Below are 6,749 nucleotides of genomic sequence, written 5' to 3'. Positions count from 1 at the left end.
TGCTATAGTTTGAACCATGATGTTAGCAGTGAATTGACATGAGCTACAGTGTCAGCTGCAGTTTCTTCCATGTGAGCAATAACATTAGCTACAGTGCTAGCCATGATGTTAGCCACAATTTTAGTTAGGATGTTAGCAATTACCTTAGCAACAGTGTTAGCTACAATTTTAGCAATGACAATGGCTGCAGTGTTAGTCACGACGTAAGCAATAAACTTATGTACTGTGTTAGCCATGATCAAAGAATAATGGCGTGTTTGTGTGTGTGAGACACGTGCTTGCGTGTACGTGTGTATGTCTGTGAATGTATGTACGTAGGAGTGTGTGTGTTTGCGTGTGTGTGTGCGTGCAGTTGGCTGATGCAGTGGGTGACGTGATTTCCTGACGGGCACAGGCAGCACCTGTTTGCTTTGCTTGCGCACAATGGTGGGGCGGCGGGCACACAAGGTTGCGAGCTGCAACCCTTTCTCGTCATTAAGGTGGATGCATCTGGACGCAACACACGCACACACACACACACACTAATGCTAGCTTTGATTGAACAGGAAACGACCTTCATTGTTCTCCGCTTCTAGTGAAGCCTGGCCCAACCACAGGCCCAACATTAAAATGTCATCTTACATAATGATAGTAAGAATTATAATAATAAAAATAATAATAATGATAATAAAAACAGGCGGCGCTGTGGACGACTGGTTAGAGCGTTTGCTTTACAGTTAGAGCGTCTGCCTCACAGTTCTAACATGGACTGAGTATAAAATATAAATTTCATTTCGATACTAACCGCCCCTCTGACAGCTACTTCTGTTTGACCAAGTTTTGTATCCAATTTGTCCATATTTGGCTACGACCGCTCCATTTCCTCTGATTGGTTGCCTCAGTGTAGAAGACCCACTTGTGTGTTTGTTATGTTGACAGCGCTGGCTCGGGAGCAGAGAGGTAGGTGGAGATCTTCGCTAGTGACGTAGATAAGTTCGAGAAATTCTAATGACCTAAATTCAGGCCTTTTGGCAGAAAAACATCTTGAGCTCAGAAGTGCGTGGAAGATTTACTGACGCACCATAGAGACAATATTACATCCCAAAGACTAGAAAAAGTTGGTTTGGTAAAATATGGCACCTTTAATGACTGGCGCAATAGCTAAGATCATAGCTAACACAGTAGCTAAGATCATGGCTAACACAGTGATGCACAACATAGCTAAAATAAAATAAAGGGTAAAACTTTAGCTTACATTATGAGTAACATTGTAGATGACAACATCACTATAATTTTCACTAAACCATGATTTAAAGACATTAGCTTAGGTAATAGCTAAAAGAAGAGCTAACATTATGCTAACACAATGGTTAGCACTGTTGCTAACATCATGACTAACATAATAGCGAATAACTAACACAGAAGTTTATATCATTTCTAACGTAATAACTAAATTCACATCGAACACTAGCTTAACTCATACCTAACAACCTGTGTCGCACTAGAGTCAACATCCTAGCAAACAAAGAAATCATTATTTTCATTGTTAGTGATCTTCTGAGCTGCTATGTTAACTAATAGTAACAAGCCTTTCACAGCCTTTTGAAAACTGCTTGTCTGCCTTGTGTGCACGTGCTTGTTCCACTCGCAAAGCTTCTCTGAATCAAAGCGATTGTTGAACACTCCCTCCAGATAGACAAGAATCATGAAGAAGAGGCACTAAAGTACTGTACAGCTTGTGAGCTAACAGTAAACATCAATTAGCACACCTATATAATATGCTTTTAACTCTTTTATGACTACAACTCCTCATTAAAAGCTTCACTGAGACTGTTGAGGCTTCAGAAGCTCACTTTGTTGTCTAGACGACAACTTTGAATGTTTTGATAATATAGATCAAACGTGAAGAGCAGACACATACACGTGGTAACATCTGTAGCCCATTAAATATGGACCATACATCCATCCATTTTCTGTACCGCTTATCTTCACTATGGTCGCAGGCGTGCTGGAGCTTATCCCAGCTATCTTCGGGGGAGAGGAGGGGTACACCCTGAACCGGTCGCCAGCCAATCGCAGGGCACATAGAAACAAACAATCATCCGCACTCACACTATGGTCAATTTAGAGTCTTCAATCAACCTACCACTGTTTTTTTGGGATGTGGGAGGAAACCGGAGTACCCGGAGAAAACCCACGCAGGCTCGGGAAGAACATGCAAACTCTACACAGGCGGGGCCGGGATTTGAACCCTGGTCCTCAGAACTGTGAGGCAGATGTGCTCACCAGTCGGTTACCGTGTCGGCAAATATGGACTAATAATACAAAATAAAAAACGCTGTATAAAATGCTGTATAACGATATTATGGCCAAACAATTAATTCAAGGATGTAGATTTCTGAAATGTCACCCTTTGATTTTAGTTTAGAGGAATGAAGTTGAGAATTTAAAGAAAACATTAAAACTGGTTAAAATAATACAAGCCTTGATTGTGCATAACAATATGAATGTTTTACTTTCTGATTAGACCACTGACTTTTTTAATTTACAGTAAAATACAACTTAATATCTGCACGCTCCGGACCGTTCAGAAACTCTGTGCATTGTTGAAATGTGCTGTTAGTTATTCAGAGCGCCACACTCCGGAGTCCATAAGAGCACTGTAGCCGCTCTAACTATGGAGACAGACCGTCAAGCAGGGCGACCATAGAAGCTGTTTGAGCAAGTCATTCAAGCAAGGTGGTCATTCGTAAATTCAAAGCAAGGGAGCGCGGGGTACAACAGCCAATCATAGTCCAGCAGCGGGTGTCCTTGAGCAAGTAATAATGGATCAGGGCGTGTCTTGCCAGGAACTCCTAATTCCTAATAACGCATGGTTAGCTGCTATGTTGTTAGCAATGCTATGTGTCATGGTGTTAGCTACAATGTTAGCCTTGATGTTTGCTATAATGTTAGCTTCTGTTCTAGCTGTGGTCTTAGGTACTGTATTGGCCAGGACGAGAGTAATGATAATAAATAATGTTAGCCATAATGTTGCATACAGTTCTAACCCTGGTGGTGTTATTAGCTGGTGTTAGCTACAATGTTAGTATTAGGTTTTAGCAATGCTGTTAGCTATGGTGTCGGCTATGATTATATATATGAAGTTAGACATGATGTTAATGACTTTGTTATTCGTGATGTCAGCCATGCTGTTAGCTACAATGTTAGCCATGAAGTTAGTTACTATGTTAACCAAGATATCTGCTGCTGTATTAGACATTGTGTTAGCTGCTATGTTTTTAGTAATGCTATTAGCCACTGTGTTAGCTAATTATGCACCGACATTTTGGCGGCTGTAATGTTTCAGCCGAAATAAGCCCAAAGGTACATTTTTGGTTTTAAACCAAAACTTTTGAAACCAAAATAAAACAGCGGAAATAACATGCTGGTAATGCTGCTAACTCATAGCTTTGCCGCGGCCGACACGTAAGCTTGTACACTACATATTTAAAATTGTTTGCTATTTACAAGCAGTGCCCATTGGGCTTTGCTGACTATATAGTACCATAATTTCTCGTGTATAATGCACATTTTTTCCCCCCCAAAAAATATAAAAAGTTAATCGTGCGCATTATACAGGGGAAAATGGAAAAAACTCTTTCATAAATGTATCCCGCCATCTAGAGGTTATGCAAAAGCTGTAGCCTACACTTTCATTCCAATATGACAGGGGTACGTATGACTACATACATGTACAATTGTGCTCACAAGTTTACATACCCTGGCAGAATTTGTGAAATATTGTTTTATAAATCCGACTGATGACTGAACCACAACCATCATTCATTTATTTATGGTTATGTTTTGTTTAATGAAATGCTTGACAGTTTAATTTTAATACCATTAAAATACAATTAAATGTGTTTCACCAGGCCCTTCATGTTTTCTTTCAAGAATTGTACCCATCTTACAAATTCTGCCTGGGTAATCAAACATGAGCACAACTGTGTGTTTTCTCATTCACTAAATAAAAGTAGAGCTGTGAATTTCAAAATAAGAGCAAGTACAACCCCACATCCAATGAAGTTGGGACGTTGTCCATCCATCCATCCATTTTCTGAGCCGCTTCTCCTCACAAGGGTCACGGGCTCGCTGGAGCCTATCCCAGCTATCATCGGGCAGGAGGCGGGGTACACCCTGAACTGGTCGCCAGCCAATCACAGGGCACATACAAACAAACAACCATTCACACTCACAGTCACACCTACGGGCAATTTAGAGTTTCCAATTAATGCATGTTTTTGGGATGTGGGAGGAAACCAGAGTGCCCGGAGAAAACCCACGCAGGCACGGGGAGAACATGCAAACTCCACACAAGCGGGGCCGGGGATTGAACCCCGGTCCTCAGAACTGTGAGGCTGACGCTCTAACCAGTCGTCCACCGTGCCGCCAGCACAATAAAGTAAAAATAAAAAAAGAAATTAGCTTTACAATTTAAACATTTCAATAAAAAAAGATTCAATATTAACATTAAATGAAAATCAGTATCCACAGTGGTTAATTTCTTTTGATACTTAGATTAAAAACTATATAATTAAAGTAGTAATAGTAGTAAATAAGTAATTGACATTTAAAAAAGATACATTAAAATGGCATGTGAGAATTAAAAGAGTGATTATCTCACTGATGGTGTAGTGGTCCATTCGCCTGACTTTAGTGCAGGCAGCGTGGGTTCCGTTCCCACTCAGTGACGGTGTGAATGTGAGTGCATGTGGTTGTCCGTGCCCTGCAACTGGCTGGTGACCAATTCAGGGTGTGAAGTCCGCCTTTCGCCCAAAGTTAGCTGGGATAGGTTCCAGCACCCCGTGACCCTGAGCAGGATGAGTGCTTTCGATATAGCCCTTACAGTGGATAAAGCTTTTTTAATGGCCACAGTTTATTTACATAATCTATATTTGCTCTCAATTATGCATTTCAATTAGGAGCCTGTGATTCCTTAATGAGCCTGAGTGTTTTCTTCCGCTGTTTTACCAATTAGCTGCAATTAGGATGAGCGATTTACATAAGGTGCACATCTGTGCCGTGTGATGAGGTCCGCAACTGCCAGCACGTGCACGCGCGCACACACACACACACACACACGTGTGTGCACTTCATTTACTCCCTTGTCGATGATAATGATTATGATGATGATGCTTTTATTAGAACAAACATCAGCTTGTCTGCGTGGAGCCCCACAGGGGTCCGTCCTCCATACCCTTAGCTGTGTGTGGCCACAACATCAGGTACACCAGAGAATAAAGCACGAAAGCAATATGAATAATTTTTAGCTGTTTCTTTTGAGCTTTAATTTTTTACTTTGACACCAACCAACAACAGTGGCACCATATTGTTTATTTTTACTTTTAGTAAATTGGCAGACTGGGGTGGTGGTCCCCCTTTTTAAGAAGGGGGACCGGAGGGTGTGTTCCAACTACAGGGTGATCACAATCTTCAGCCTCCCTGGTAAGGTCTATTCAGGGATGCTGGAGAGGAGGGTCCGTCGGGAAGTCGAATCTCAGATTCAGAAGGAGCAGTGTGGTTTTCGTCCAGGCCGTGGAACAGTGGACCAGCTCTACACCCTTGGCTGGGTCCTCGAGGGTGCATGGGAGTTCACCCAACCAGTCTACATGTGTTTTGTGGACTTGTAGAAGGCGTTCGACCGTGTCCCTCGGGGAGTCCTGTGGGGGGTGCTTCGGGAGTATGGGGTACCGAACCCCCTGATATGGGCTGTTCGGTCCCTGTACGACCGGAGTCAGAGTTTGGTCCGGATATGCGGGAGTAAGTCGGATTCGTTTCCGGTGAGGGTTGGACTCCGCCAAGGCTGCCCTTTGTCACCGATTCTGTTCATAACTTTGATGGGCAGAATTTCGAGGCGCAGCTGAGGCGTAGAGGGGGTCCGGTTTGGTGGCCTCAGTATTGCATCTCTGCTTTTTGCTGATGATGTGGTTCTGTTGGCTTCATCGAGCCGTGACCTCCAACTCTCACTGGAGCAGTTCACAGCCGAGTGTGAAGCGGCTGGGATGAGAATCAGCATCTCCAAACCTGAAACCATAGTCCTCAGTCGGAAAAGGGTGTCGTGCCCTCTGCAGGTCGGGGATGAGATCCTGCCCCAAGTGGAGGAGTTCAAGTATCTTGGGGTCTTGTTCACAAGTGAGGGAAGAATGGAACGGGAGATTGACAGGCGGATCGGTGCAGCGTCTGCAGTGATGCAGACTTTGTATCGATCCATTGTGGTGAAGAAGGAGCTAAGCCGAAAGGCGAAGCCCTCGATTTACTGATCGAACTATGTTCCTACCCTCACCTATGGTCACGAGCTGTGGGTCGTGACCGAAAGAACAAGATCCAGGCCGAAATGAGTTTCCTCCGCAGGGTGTCCGGGCTCTCCCTTAGAGATAGGGTGAGAAGCTCGGTCATCCGGGAGGATCTAAGAGTAGAGCCGCTGCTCCTTTACATCGAGAAGAGCCAGATGAGGTGGCTGGAGCATTTGATTCGGACGCCTCCCCGGTGAGGTGTTCCGGGCACATACCGCTGTACCACCGTACGTGCACGGACCCCGGGGACGACTCAGGACACGCCGGAGAGACTACGTCCTTCAGCTGGCCTGGGAATGGCTCGGGATCCCCCCCGGAAGAGCTGGATGAAGTGGCTGGGGAGAGGGAAGTCTGGGCAGCCCTGCTAAAGCTACTGCCCCCGTGACCCGACCTCGGTAGAAAATGCATGAATGGATGGACTTTTAGCAAATTCCT

The sequence above is a fragment of the Phycodurus eques genome, chromosome 5 (genome assembly GCF_024500275.1).
Source record: "Phycodurus eques isolate BA_2022a chromosome 5, UOR_Pequ_1.1, whole genome shotgun sequence".
Lineage (NCBI taxonomy): Eukaryota > Metazoa > Chordata > Actinopteri > Syngnathiformes > Syngnathidae > Phycodurus > Phycodurus eques.
This window is presented reverse-complemented; position numbering follows the sequence as displayed.